The 15044-nt window shown below is 42.3% G+C and overlaps 4 non-coding genes across 4 annotated transcripts; all 4 read left to right on the top strand.

Moving 5' to 3' along the window:
- The first annotated feature begins 4521 nt into the window (after positions 1-4521).
- Positions 4522-4594, top strand: trnar-ccu (transfer RNA arginine (anticodon CCU)). Its single transcript has one exon. It is a non-coding gene; the product is annotated as a tRNA-Arg (tRNA).
- Positions 4595-5793: 1199 nt separating this feature from the next.
- trnar-ccu (transfer RNA arginine (anticodon CCU)) lies at positions 5794-5866 on the top strand. Its single transcript has one exon. It is a non-coding gene; the product is annotated as a tRNA-Arg (tRNA).
- A 1495-nt stretch (positions 5867-7361) lies between these two features.
- trnar-ccu (transfer RNA arginine (anticodon CCU)) lies at positions 7362-7434 on the top strand. The gene has a single exon. It is a non-coding gene; the product is annotated as a tRNA-Arg (tRNA).
- A 2675-nt stretch (positions 7435-10109) lies between these two features.
- trnaw-cca (transfer RNA tryptophan (anticodon CCA)) lies at positions 10110-10181 on the top strand. Its single transcript has one exon. It is a non-coding gene; the product is annotated as a tRNA-Trp (tRNA).
- Positions 10182-15044: the final 4863 nt, after the last annotated feature.

Raw genomic sequence — 15044 nt, 5'->3', positions numbered from 1 at the left:
ATTTATTTTTATTCATTAATTTTTGTAAGGGATGTCTATATAACATTGCATTTTCATTTAAATTATTATTTGTAGCACTTGCATCTGTTTATATAAATAGTAATCCATCTGCAAACACAAAACTTGATTACTACATTCACACAGCAAAATCACATTAAATGTTAATTAGAAATGACAATGTCTACAACTAAACATATTTTTTAAATCCAAATCAAACTTTAAATAGAATAGATGTGTTTACTATGCAAAATTACAGGCAAATGGTGTTTTATATGTGAGATTATAGACAAATCATGGAAACAAAACATGATTACTACACTTTAACTATAGTAAAAGCATGGTAAATGACTTGTTTTTTTTTCATTCATATTTTTATTTATGGTAAGACTGTGTTTACACTTAAAGAACAAGTAAACTGAGTTTAATAAGTAGGATTACAGGCACAATTGTGTTTAATATGTGAGATTATAGGCAAGTAATGAAAAGAAAACATGATTACTACACTTTCACTATAGTAAAGCCATGGTAAATGACGACAAACACAAGCACGTTTTTTGTTGTTGCTGTTCATTCAGATTTTCATTTATAGTAAGACTGTGTTCATACAGTTGTAATCGATCAGCCAAAAACACAACATGGTTACTACGCTTTTACTATAGTAAAAACAAGGTAAATTGTCATAAGGGATGACTGCATTTACAGCTTAAACGCGTTTTTCCCCCATTTAAATCGAACTTAAGAACGAGTAAATGGACTTTAGAAAGTTAGATTACATTTAAACAGTGTTTCATTATGGGCAATTCGTGACTCAAAAGTTTGTGAACACCAAACACGGATGAACGACGGACGGAAACGTAACGAGTTACCAATTAAGAACATTGTAAACAGAGAGGAAGAAAGTAGAAAACATGTATTACTTACTTTGAAAAGTTATCCTATATTCTGTTCGTCTGATTTTTGAACCTGACTTAGAATGAAACTAAGCGCGGTGAGTGGCTCTCAACAATGGAGCTCGAGCGGTGCGATTGGCTCTCGTACATTCTCACAATGGACCGCGAGCGACGCGATTGGCTCTCGTCCATTCTCACAATGGATGGCGAGCAACGCGACTGGCTCTCGTCCATTCTCACAATGGACGTCGAGATCGGCGATTGGACGAGGAGACGGCCGTGGAAAAAGACGATCCTGCTCCAGGTAGCCTAATGGATAAGGCACTGGCCTCCTAAGCCAGGGATTGTGGGTTCGAGTCAGAATCAGAATCAGAATGAGATTTATTGCCAGGTATGTTTGCACATACTAGGAATTTGTTTTTGTGACAGAGCTCCACAGTGCTACAGAATGACAGTGACAAGACGATACATATTATAAAAAGAACAATATAGAGGTATACAAGACAGACAATGTGCAAAAATAGCAAAGACATTTGAATGGAAGTAAGTATGTGCTTTAAATAAATAACGGAAAAATGAATAAAGAATGTATAGTGTTGTATGTTCCACGATCAAGTGTTCATGAGATGGATTGCCTGAGGAAAGAAACTGTTTCGGTGTCTGGTCGTTCTAGTGCTCAGTGCTCTGTAGCGCCGACCGGATGGTAACAGTTCAAAAAGTGAGTGTGCTGGATGTGAGGGGTCCAGAGTAATTTTGGCAGCCCTTTTTCGTACTCTGGATAAGTACAGATCTTGAAGGGTAGGGAGGGTTGTACCAATGATTCGCTCAGCAGTCCGGACTATCCGACGTAGTCTTCTGAGATCAGAATTTGTAGCTGAACTGAACCAGATGGTAATTGAAGTGCAGAGGACGGATTCAATGATGGCAGAGTAAAACTGTTTCAGCAGTTCCTGTGGCAGGTTGAGTTTCCTCAGCTGGCGGAGGAAGTACAGCCTCTGCTGGGCCTTTTTCACAATGGAGTCTATGTGAATGTCCCACTTCAGGTCCTGAGAGATGGTATTTCCAAGGAACCTGAATGACTCCACTGTGTTTACAGTGCTGTTCATGATGGTGAGTGGGGGGAGAGCAGGGGGGGTTTTCCTGAAGTCTATGATCAACTCCACAGTTTTGAGCGTGTTGAGCTCCAGGTTGTTATGACTGCACCAGACAGCCAGCTCTTTTACCTCCTGTCTGTAAGCACACTCGTCACCGTCCTGAATGAGGCCGATAAGTGTGGTGTCGTCTGCAAACTCAGTCATTTGTATACAGGGAGAAGAGCAGTGGGGAGAGGACACAACCCTGAGGGGCGCCAGTGCTGATAGTACGGGTGCTGGATGAGAATTTTCCTAGCCTCACTAGCTGCTGCCTGTCTGTCAGGAAGCTGTTGATCCACTGACAGACTGATGTGGGCACAGAGAGCTGAGTTAGTTTGGGCAGGAGGAGGTTTGGGATGATAGTGTTGAAGGCTGAACTGAAGTCCACAAACAGGATCCTCGCGTAAGTCCCTGATTTGTCCAGATGCTGCAGTATGAAATGTAGACTCATGTTCACTGCATCATCTACAGACCTGTTTGCACGATACGCAAACTGCAGGGGGTCCAGTGAGGGTCTGGTGATGTCCTTCAGATAAGCCAGAACCAGTTTCTCAAACGACTTCATGACGACAGATGTTAGCGCCACAGGTCTGTAGTCGTTAAGTCCTGTTATTTTGGGTTTCTTTGGAATGGGGATGATTTCCGAGCGTTTCAGAGAGGCGGGGACTTCACACAACTCCAAAGACCTATTGAAGATCTGTGAGAAAATGGGTGCCAGCTGATCTGCACAGGTTTTCAGACAGGCTGGTGTGACACCGTCAGGGCCTGGTGCCTTTCTTCTTTTGTTCTTTTTGAAGACCTTGCGTACCTCATCTTCACTGATTTGAATGGGAGTTGCAGGAGTGGGGGAGAGGGGTGATGTTGGAGGTGTAAATGGTGTCTTTTCAAACCGACAATAGAACTCGTTCAGATCGTCTGCCAGTTGCTGATTCTGCAAAGTGCTGGGGGATGATGTCTTGTAATTGGTGATGTGTTTTAGACCTTTCCACACTGATGAAGAGTCACTGGAATGAAATTGGTTCCTTATCTTTTCGGAATAATTTCTCTTTGCCACTTTGATCTCCTTTTCCAGTGTGTATTTGGCCTCTTTATACAAGACTTTGTCCCCTTTCCTGTAAGCATCATCTTTGACATGACGAAGCTGTCTGAGTTTTGCAGTGAACCATGGTTTATCGTTGTTGTAAGTTAAGCGAGTCCTGGTAGGAATGCATAAATCCTCACAGAAACTGATATATGAAGTAACAGTCTCTGTAAGCTCGTCCAGATCAGTAGCAGCAGCTTCAAAAACACTCCAATCAGTACATTCGAAACAGGCTTGTAAAGCCCGCTCTGGTTCGTTGGTCCATCTCTTTACAGACTTTGCTACAGGTTTAGCAGATTTAAGTTGTTGCCTGTAGGTTGGTATAAGATGAACCAGGCAGTGATCAGAAAGTCCCAAAGCTGCCCGTGAGACAGAGTGATATGCATTCCTTATTGTGGTGTAACAGTGGTCCAATATATTTCTATCTCTGGTCGGACATGTGATGTGCTGTCTGTATTTTGGAAGTTCACGGGAGAGATTTGCTCTATTAAAATCCCCAAGAATGATTAAAACAGAGTCCGGGTGTTGTTGTTCTGTCTCTGTGATGTGATCAGCGAGTTTCTGTAACGCCAGGCTCACGTGCGCTTGCGGTGGAATGTACACACTCACGAGAATGAACGAGCAAAACAGAGTCCCATCTGGGGTGACTTTCAGCAGAGTGGCGCAGCGAAAGCGTGCTGGGCCCAGAAGTCGATGGATTGAAACCATCCTCTGCTAAGATTGTTTCACTTGTATATGTCCTCAGGTGCTGCAAGACAAGTTAGAAATGTGTGCCAGAATCAAGTGATGTTGAAAAGACCAGTGTACGGGCTCTACATCAAGGTGAGCAGAGTGGCGCAGCGGAAGCGTGCTGGTCCCGTAACCCAGAGGTCGATGGATCGAAACCATCCTCTGCTAAGCTTGTTTCACTTTTATACGTGCCCAAGTGCTGCAAGAAAAGTTAGAAATATGTACAAGAATCATGTTATGTTGAAAAGACCAGTGCACAGGCTCTATATCAAGACAAGCACAGTGGCGCCGCGGAAGCGTGCTGTTCCCATAACCCAGAGGTCGATGGATCGAAACCATCCTCTGCTAAGCTTGTTTCACTTTGATTTGTGCCCAAGTGCTTCAAGACAAGTTAGAAATTTGTGCAAGAATCATGTTATGTTGAAAAGACCAGTGCACGAGCTCCACATCAAGTCAAGCAGAGTGGCGCAGCGGAAGCGTGCTGGACCCATAACCCAGAGGTCGATGGATTGAAACCATCCTCTGCTAAGACTTCTGCGCTTGTATATATGACAGAGCCCCCAAAAAAGAGAAATGTGCAGAGCCTGTTTGTGATAACCTAAAGTCACTTGGTCCTCTCACAAAAGTTGTTCATCCAGAAGCTGAATGAGATGAAGAACTAAAAGAAAAAGTAAACAACCGCGTGACAGCCCCAGTGGCCTAATGGATAAGACACTGGCCTCCTAAGCCAGGGATTGTGGGTTCGAGTCCCATCTGGGGTGACTTTCAGCAGAATGGTGCAACGAAGGCGTGCTGGGCCCATAACCCAGAGGTCGATGGATCGAAACCATCCTCTGCTAATCTTGTTTCACTTTTATATGTGCCCAAGTGCTGCAAGACAAGTTAGAAATATGTGCAAGAATCATGTTATGTTGAAAAGACCAGCGCACAGGCTCTATATCAAGACAAGCAGAGTGGCGCAGCGGAAGCGTGCTGGGCCAATAACCCAGAGGTCGAAGGATCGAAACCATACTCTGCTAAGCTTTTTTCACTTTCATATGTGCCCAGGTGCTGCTCAAAGAAACGACGATGCAACTGGTAAACTTGTTGTAATTTGCAAAAATATTCATACATAATAGACTAGTTAGAAATGTGTGCCAGGCTCAAGTGGTTTTGAAAAGACCGGCGTGTGGTTCCCTCTTCAAGGAAAGCCGAGGGGCGCAGCGGAAGCTTGCTGGGCCCATAACCCAGAGGTCGATGGATCGAAACCATCCTCTGCTAAACTTGTGTCACTTTTATATGTGCCCAGGTGCTGCAAGAAAAGTTGGAAATGTGTGCAAGATTCAAGTTATGTTGAAAAGACCAGTGCACAGGCTTTACATCGAGACAAGCAGAGTGGCGCAGCGGAAGCGTGCTGGGCCCATAACCCAGAGGTCGATGGATCGAAACCATCCTCTGCTAAGCTTGTTTCACTTTTATTTGTGCCCAGGTGCTTCAAGACAAGTTAGAAATTTGTGCAAGAATCATGTTATGTTGAAAAGACCAGTGCACAAGCTCTACATCAAGTCAAGCAGAGTGGCGCAGCGGAAGCGTGCTAGGCCCATAACCCAGAGGTCGATGGATCAAAACCATCCTCTGCTAAACTTGTGTCACTTTTATATGTGCCCAAGTGCTTCAAGACAAGTTAGAAATTTGTGCAAGAATCATGTTATGTTGAAAAGACCAGTGCACGAGCTCTACATCAAGTCAAGCAGAGTGGCGCAGCGGAAGCGTGCTGGGCCCATAACCCAGAGGTCAATGGATCGAAACCTTCCTCTGCTAAGACTTCTGAGCTTGTATATATGACAGAGCCCCCAAAAAAGAGAAATGTTCAGAGTCTGTTTGTGAAAACCTAAAGTCACTTGGTCCTCTCACAAAAGTTGTTCATCCAGAAGCTGAATGAGATGAAGAACTAAAAGAAAAAGTAAACAGCCGCGTGACAGCCCCAATGGCCTAATGGATAAGGCACTGGCCTCCTAAGCCAGGGATTGTGGGTTCGAGTCCCATCTGGGGTGACTTTCAGCAGAGTGGCGCAACGAAGGCGTGCTGGGCCCATAACCCAGAAGTCGATGGATCGAAACCATCCTCTGCTAATCTTGTTTCACTTTTATATGTGCTCAGGTGCTGCAAGACAAGTTAGAAACGTGTGCCAGAATCAAGTGATGTTGAAAAGACCAGTGTACGGGCTCTACATCAAGGTGAGCAGAGTGGCGCAGCGGAAGCGTGCTGGGCCCATAACCCAGAGGTCGATGGATCGAAACCATCCTCTGCTAAGCTTGTTTCACTTTTATTTGTGCCCAAGTGCTTCAAGACAAGTTAGAAATGTGTGCAAGATTCATGTTATGTTGAAAAGACCAGTGCACGACCTCTACATCAAGTCAAGCAGAGTGGCGCAGCGGAAGAGTGCTGGGCCCATAACCCAGAGGTCGATGGATCGAAACCATCCTCTGCTAAGCTTGTTTCACTTTTATTCATGCCCAAGTGCTTCAAGACAAGTTGGAAATTTGTGCAAGAATCATGTTATGTTGAAAAGACCAGTGCACGAGCTCTACATCAAGTCAAGCAGAGTGGCGCAGCGGAAGCGTGCTGGGCCCATAACCCAGAGGTCGATGGATCAAAACCTTCCTCTGCTAAGCTTGTGTCACTTTTATATGTGCCCAGGTGCTGCAAGACAAGTTAGAAATGTGTGCAAGAATCAAGTTATGTTGAAAAGACCAGTGCATGGGCTCTACATCAAGGCGAGCAGAGCGGCACAGCGGAAGCGTGCTGGGCCCATAACCCAGAGGTCGATGGATCGAAACCATCCTCTGCTAAGCTTGTTTCACTTTTATTCGTGCCCAAGTGCTTCAAGACAAGTTAGAAATTTGTGCAAGAATCATGTTATGTTGAAAGACCAGTGCACGAGCTCTACATCATGTCAAGCAGAGTGATGCAGCGGAAGCGTGCTGGGCCCATAACCCAGAGGTCGATGGATCGAAACCTTCCTCTGCTAAGCTTGTGTCACTTTTATATGTGCCCAGGTGCTGCAAGACAAGTTAGAAATGTGTGCAAGATTCGTTATGTTGAAAAGACCAGTGCACAGACTTTGCATCAAGACAAGCAGAGTGGCGCAGCGGAAGCGTGCTGGGCCCATAACCCAGAGGTTGATGGATCGAAACCATCCTCTGCTAAGCTTGTTTCACTTTTATTTGTGCCCAAGTGCTTCAAGACAAGTTATAAATGTGTGCAAGATTCATGTTATGTTGAAAAGACCAGTGCACGAGCTCCACATCAAGTCAAGCAGAGTGGCGCAGCGGAAGCGTGCTGGGCCCATAACCCAGAGGTCGATGGATCGAAACCATCCTCTGCTAAGGCTTCTGAGTTTGTATATATGACAGAGCCCCGAAAAAAGAGAAATGTTCAGAGCCTGTTTGTGAAAACCTAAAGTCACTTGGTCCTCTCACAATAGTTGTTCATCCAGAAGCTGAATGAGATGGAGAACTAAAAGAAAAAGTAAGCAACTACATGACAGCCACAGTGGCCTAATGGATAAGGCACTGGCCTCCTAAGCCAGGGATTGTGGGTTCGAGTCCCATCTGGGGTGACTTTCAGCAGAGTGGCGCAGCGAAGGCGTGCTGGGCCCAGAAGTCGATGGATCGAAACCATCCTCTGCTAAGCTTGTTTCACTTTTATATGTGCCCAGGGGTCCGTTCTTCGTACCTCGCTTACTACATCCAAGATCAAATGACACATCCAAGATCAAATCATCGCGCTAACTATGAGCTCGCTATTCCGGTTCTCCGAACGCACCTGTTGTTGATGATTAGTATAGCTGGATGAAGTTATTTGAAATCACTGGGTGGCTTAAAAGGGGCTACGTATCGATAGTAGAAACATTGATCAGCAACTCTTTGATTGGTCGGCGAACATGACGAAGGAGCGAGCTCAGTATTTTTCTGCAGCAGAGCAAGAACTCTTGATTGAGGGTTTTCAGGAGTTTCAGAGTTTAATTAAAACGCAAGGGAAAACTGCAAAGGCTGGAAAAGCAAGGAGAGAGGGCTGGCAAAAAGTAGTGAACAAATTAAATGCGTTAATGCTGCCCATGTTACATGTTATTTCCTTGATATGTTATTTTATTTATATTTTTTTTTATACACTACCGTTTAAATGTTTGGGGTCAGAAAGACTTGTAATAGTCTTTAAAGAAGTCTCTTCGACTCATCAAGACTGCATTTATTTGATTAAAAATACAGAAAAAACAGTAATATTGCGAATTGTTTTTACAATATAAAATAATGTTTTTGTTTTTTTTTGTTTTTTTTACATACTTTAAAATAGAATTTATTCCTGTGATGAAAAGCTGAATTTTTATCAGCTGTTACTCCAGTCTTCAGTGTCACATGATCCTTCAGAAATCATTCTAATATACTGATTTATTATTAGAATGATCAATGTTGGATAATATCAACAGTTGTGCTGCAAATATTTTTGGAACCTATGATTTTTTTTTTTTCAGGATTCTTTCATGAATAACAAGTTTAAAAAGTACTCTGTTTATTCAAAATATATATTTTTATAACAATGTAAATTATTTATTATTAACTTTCAATATTTTTTTTATTATTAACTTAATACATCCTTGGTTAATAAAAGTATTAATTTCTTAAAAAAAAAAAAGTACTGACCCCAAACTTTTGAACGGTAGTATATATATGTATATATATATTTAAGCTTATGGACCTGTTACTATGACAGCAAGTCCCGGATGAGCTTCGAAGAACCGAACGATCCAAGATCACGCAAAATCGTCAACAATCAAATCCAGCTAACTTAGTTAGCGAGGTACGAAGAACGGACCCCTGGTGCTGCAAGACAAGTTAGAAATGTGTGCAAGAATCGCTTATATAGCAGACGGAAGGGGTGGGTGGGGTGTTAGTGTTGTTTTGTTTTTGTTTTCTTTTCTGTATGTTGAAATAGACACTTTTATATGTATATTCAGGTTGTATATGCTTGTATAGTAAGACCAAGAACACTGTATTGCATGATAATATATACCTGTGTATACTTAATATTTGCAGATGTAGATAATTTTTGTTTAACCTTGTATGTAAAAAATATGGAGGACCTTTTGATCTTTAACAATTGTGTATTACTGATATTTGTCCAATAAAAAAAAGAAAAGAAAAAAAAAGAAATGTGTGCAAGAATCAAGTTATGTTGAAAAGACCAGTGCACGGGCTCTACATCAAGGCAAGCAGAGTGGCGCAGCGGAAGCGTGCTGGGCCCATAACCCAGAGGTCGATGGATTGAAACCATCCTCTGCTAAGCTTTTTTCGCTTTTATATGTGCCCAGGTGCTGCTTAAAGAAACAACAATGCAACTGGTAAACTTGTAATTTGCAAAAAAATTCATACATAATAGACTAGTTAGAAATGTGTGCCAGGCTCAAGTGGTTTTGAAAAGACCGGCGTATGGTACTCTCGTCAAGGAAAGCAGAGTGGCGCAGCGGAAGCTTGCTGGGAGCTATCGAAGGCAGGGTGACACAAAAGGTGGCTTAAGCAGGAAACACCGAATAGGTTTGTGATGTCTTGGGGTATAACGGAAGCATGGCTGAATGCAGATCAGACGGTTGCATGTTCCAATCACATCAGTTGATCTCTTCTTGACATCCATAGTATAAAGTCTACAGCCCTTTACCGTGACTGATTTGCAAATTGAATCAAAGCAATTAAGCAAGGAACGCCGACTTGTTTTCTTGACCTCGTGGCCGAGAAAACAGAGTGCGCCTGACCCCTGATCGGAAGGTTGCGTGTTCCAATTATGTTGAGGTCAAGCGATCTGTTCTTGACTTTGTGAGTGTAAAGACTAGCTGATTTGCATAGTTTATCAAAGTGCTTAAGCATGAAACACTAAATAATTTTTCCGCTATCTTGTAGTGCAACGGTAGAGTGCTTGGCTCCAAATCACCTTGAGGTCAGACGATCTGTTTTTGATCTCCTGAGTATGAAGTCCAACATCAAGAATGTTCCTTGAGCACCGTATATTTACTGATTTGCATTCTGTGTCAATGCGGTTAAGCAAAATACATCACCTCTGGGTTCAGGACCTCGTGGCGCAACGGTAGTGCGTCTGACTCCAGATCACCTTGAGGTCAGACGATCTGTTTTGATCTCCTGAGTATGAAGTCCAACATCAAGAATGTTCCTTGAGCACCGTATATTTACTGATTTGCATTCTGTGTCAATGCGGTTAAGCAAAATACATCACCTCTGGGTTCAGGACCTCGTGGCGCAACGGTAGTGCGTCTGACTCCAGATCAGAAGGTTGCGTGTTCAAATCACGATGGGGTCACGTGATTTCTTGTTGACTTCTAATGTGAAAAGAGGTCCTGTCATTGTGTGCTGCAGTGGTTTCCAATCCCACCGTTCTGTATGTCTCCCTTATTAAACACACCTGATTCAGATCATTAGCTCGTTAGGAGAAGTGCTCCATGAACTCATCCGGTTGTGTCAGAAAAAGGAGACAGACAAAATATGCAGGGCCGTGTTTTCCAGAGTCATCGTAACCCTAAGTTGATTGTAACTCTAATGGTTTCAATGCGTCTACGTTGTATTAAGGATTGCAATGCTTTTGGGAAACACAGCCCAGAGCAGGGGGTCACCAGGATCAGGTTTGAAAACCACCGGTGTACTGTGATAGATTTGTATCTTGACCTGTTATTTTTATTAAGCCTGAGATCTCATGTAATAAGCATTCCTGTCATTGTGTACTGTGACAGATCTGCCTCTTGATGTGTTACTTTTTCATATCTTGCCCTGCAATCTCTGAAGAAATCGTGGAAACATCTACGTGCCGAATTTAAAAGCCAGCTCCTTCGAGCCAGCGACCTAAGGATAGCCAATTTATCATATATAGTCCTCCACTCTACCAGCTGAGCTATCGAAGGCAGGGTGACAAAAGGTGGCTTAAGCAGGAAACACCAGATAGGTTTGTGGTGTCTTGGGGTACAACGGTAGCATGGCTGAATCCAGATCAGGCGGTTGCATGTTCCAATCACATCAGTTGATCTCTTCTTGACATCCATAGTATAAAGTCTACAGCCCTTTACCGTGACTGATTTGCAAATTGAATCAAAGCAATTAAGCAAGGAACGCCGACTTGTTCTCTCGACCTCATGGCCGCGATGGTAGTGCACCTGACCCCGCATCGGGGGGTTGCGTGTTCCAATTATGTTGAGGTCAAGCGATCTGTTCTTGACTTTGTGAGTGTAAAGACTAGCTGATTTGCATAGTTTATCAAAGTGCTTAAGCATGAAACACTAAATAATTTTTACGCTATCTTGTAGTGCAACGGTAGAGTGTCTGGCTCCAAATCACCTTGAGGTCAGACGATTCTTACCATAGTCTGTAACTACTAATATATATGTTTTACCTGCTAATTCTAATAATAATAATTATTATTATGGAGTTCAAGCTCGATTCAGAAGTCCACTCCTTCATCTTAAAAACATATTAATTGCTAAAATTCGATTACATTGCAATTAGCACAAATTGGGCTACAATAATATTTAAGCAACATGAAATGTACATTTGTGTTTTTGAGAAAATAACGTTTATGCGTGGTAAGCGAAAAACTAAAGTTTTGAAGTCTCTGAAATAAGGCCATGAAACACATACAGAACATTTGTTCACACTACTTTTAAGAATTAGATGTCGTAGGCTAGATTTTTGTCAACCAAATGATGTGAAATTATCTTGTTCACTCGTTCATAGAAAACAATATATTGATATACATTTTCTAAAACATGTTTTGTGTTTGAAAGGGAATATTCAAAGGAATGGCAATGAGCCATGAATATTTAGCAATTCACATCTGAGAGACAAAGAGCCCTGCCCTAATGGCCCATTATTACTACTGTTAGTATTAGGAAAGGAACAATGTGAGAAGATTCAAAGAATGGAGTATTATATTATTTGTATTTATTTACAACAAAGTATAATCAAAACATGCATAATGAAGGTCAAAGAAACATTATTGAGCACCCTGATCTAACCACAGATATGTGGAAAACTTCTGAAAACTTTTTCTGAGTTCTGTTCAACAAATGAAACAAATAAATGATATTTAAGTGATTGAAAAACTCATCAGTAGTCACTTGTTTTTACACTAGAATACCAGTGTAGTTGAACATCTGAAGTTGGTAAAGCGCTCTCAGAGAAAACAGTTTGAAGAGACTCAAGTAAACATCAGCAGGATTCATCTGTTGAGCAGGTTTCAGATCACTAAAAAAACCCAAAAAAAAACATCACCCCTCTGCCTTATGCTGCGTTCACACCGCCCCAAATGTCAAGCGTCAGTTGCGGCAAGATTACATGTAAAGTAAATGGTTGAGTCCGTCAGAGGCTCTGCGTTGCGTTGTGTCCGTTGGATCCATCAACTTTTCAATCGTTACCTGCGTTTCAAGCGTCAACGCAGCAAACGCAAGCAACGCAGAAGTTCAGCTAGCTGAACTTTTGACGGACTTGACGCACTTGACGCAGTGCGTCAACCAATCAGAGCGTCTCACTGTAGCGACGTCACCACAGGTATCTTGAATGAAGCGGGAGCGGAGAAAAAATCATTTTCAATTTAATTATATTACATATATATAGTGCTCATTGTAGCCGTCTGCAATCGCAGATAATTGTATGATCCGCCCTCGTGGTTGTATAAAGACAGGAATGTAAAGGAACTTGCTTGGATGAAGATCGCTGAAGAGATCGGGGATGTCGGCGTTATCAAATCTTTTCTCAACGTAATTATTTCCCATTTCGTTAGCTAGGGAAACATGGTCAACAGAGGATCCCAAAATGTCCAGTCCCAATAGTTTGCTATGGTTTATTTAGGGGAAGTGTGCAAAAAACTAGATGCGTTGGGTGCGTTGCCTGACGTGTGCGGTGTGAACGCACCAAAAAGCAAGCGTTGCCAGCTTCAACGTACATGCGTCAAACTAGATGCGTTGGGAGCGTTGCCTGACGCAGACAAAGTGTGCAGTGTGAATGCACCATTAGTCCCCACAGCCTGTCCTCAGCCTCTGTCATAATTTTATTGGTGCTGTCTTCTGTTACGGTTGCTGGTAGGGATGTAACGGTATTGTAAATACCGTCATACCGCAATAACACATTTTTTCGATACTACCGTGGTCGCATGACTCGATAAAACGATAGGTCTTCTGAGAAAAGTTTGCTCAGGCGAATGGAGCGAACGGGAGGTAGCGGGAACTACATTTCCCATCAGCCCAGGCGTGGCCATCATCTTTTGCGGTCTGTTGTCGCTACAGACTGTAGCAGCAAGGAAAAGAGATGGAAACGGTCGAACGTGCTCCGTCTGCAGTGCGTATGCGTTACGTATTCTTTTCAGCACCCATGTTAACGGATTAGAGCGTTCACACTGCACGCGGTTGCTGTCCGGCAGTACGTCCTAGAAGCGGTGCCTTTGCAGCAGTGCAGCCATCGTTTCGGCACCGAGTCTATTTTTTGCTGCGCTGTATGCGCTGAATTAATGTTACAGTGCATTGTTCGCTGTAAAAATTAACATGGATTGACACGGAAATGTACCATAAATGCATATAAATGAAGTCTACTGTGTTTCACAGTCAACACGTGGCTTTTTGGCTATGTTTAAAATAAGGAAAGGTGCAGTTTTAAATAAACTAGGCAACATAATAGATGCACTTGTCCAGGTAGAAAAGTTCTTTAAAGGATTGTTTTTAATAAAGATTTAATGCGAAAGAAAGGCATGAGAGCCTACTGCACTGCAAAAAATGCTTTTCTTACTTAGAATTTTGTCTTGTTTCCAGCCAAAATATCTCAAAATTCTTAAATCAAGAAGGATTTTCTAGACAAGTAAAAATTATTGTCTTGTTTTTAGTAAAAACAAGTCAAAATTAAGTGAGTTTTTGTTTAAAACAAGCTAAATAATCTGCCAATGGGGTAAGAAAAAAAATCTTATTTCAAGCAGACAACTAGATTCAGACAACTCATTCAGCTAAACTGATTTGACTGTTTTTTACATGCTTTAATAATTTTTTGTTACTAAAATTAAAAAATTTAAGTTTCTGTTTCAAAGTTTACAGATAGATGGCTAATTTGTATGCCATTGATATGTTCAGTGTTCATGTAAACTGTTTAATAAACACTTCTGGTACTTTTTTCGAGTCTCTTAATTAGTTTTGTTTTTCCTGTAAATGATTCAATAAATACCGTACCGTGCCATTCATACCGAGGTATTACCGTACCGTGAAGTTTTGATACCGTTACATCCCTAGTTGCTGGGAATGAAGAGTCAGAGGGAATGACAAGGAGCCCAGAGTAACAATTAAACAGAGTATTTAATGAAATAGGAATGCAGGGTACATACTGCCTTGTACTGTCAAAAAATGACAGTACAAGGAGAAGAAACACTAGGAGACATGTAACAACCTCCTCCTATATAGGTACGTGATGTACTTAAAGGGGCCACCATACTACACATGTATATTTGACGGTTTTGATATACAGTATGTAGATGTCACAAGTACAAGGAAAGAGTTTATATAAATGCTTTAATGTGAGGTTTGTTTCATATTTAGGTACAATAGTGCAATTTATTTTCCATATCTGTTTAGTTTAGTTAATTGATTATTCCCTGCTGCACCTGAGTTTGATTACAATTACATCCAAAGATGCTTCTCCTTCATTCACTTTTGGTGAATGTAGCCTTAGCCAGGAAGAGTTGATGTCATCAGGCAGTATCCAACGATCATCGGGTGTTTCAACCCTGAACCGCAACACCCTCAACATTGGTGGGTCAGCAGTGGTGGCCAAATCACTGCCCATCAACTCCCCCTGGCTTCCAGCTAAGCTCCTCCCTCCTGCTCCATAACCAGCAAGAAGCTCTCTCTGCTGCCTCCCCCATCCTGCGAACAGTCATCTTTCTCTCCCTCCCCATCACCCCAATGGCTGTAAGCATCCTCCATACTGACTGGGCGGGGAATCCTCTACAGCCGACCTCGACTGGGAAGAGCCATGCCTGCCAACCTTTCCCCCTGCAGTCATACAAGAGGTCCTGGTATTTGGCGCTCTTTCTCTCAAACGCTTGTTCACAACCCTCTTCCCATGGGACTGTAAGTTCGATGAGGATAATCTTTTTTTTTTTTTTTTTGCCTCTTCAGACCACAGCACTGCATCTGGCCTC

This window comes from Garra rufa, chromosome 1 (genome assembly GCF_049309525.1).
Source record: "Garra rufa chromosome 1, GarRuf1.0, whole genome shotgun sequence".
Lineage (NCBI taxonomy): Eukaryota > Metazoa > Chordata > Actinopteri > Cypriniformes > Cyprinidae > Garra > Garra rufa.
This window is presented reverse-complemented; position numbering and strand designations above follow the sequence as displayed.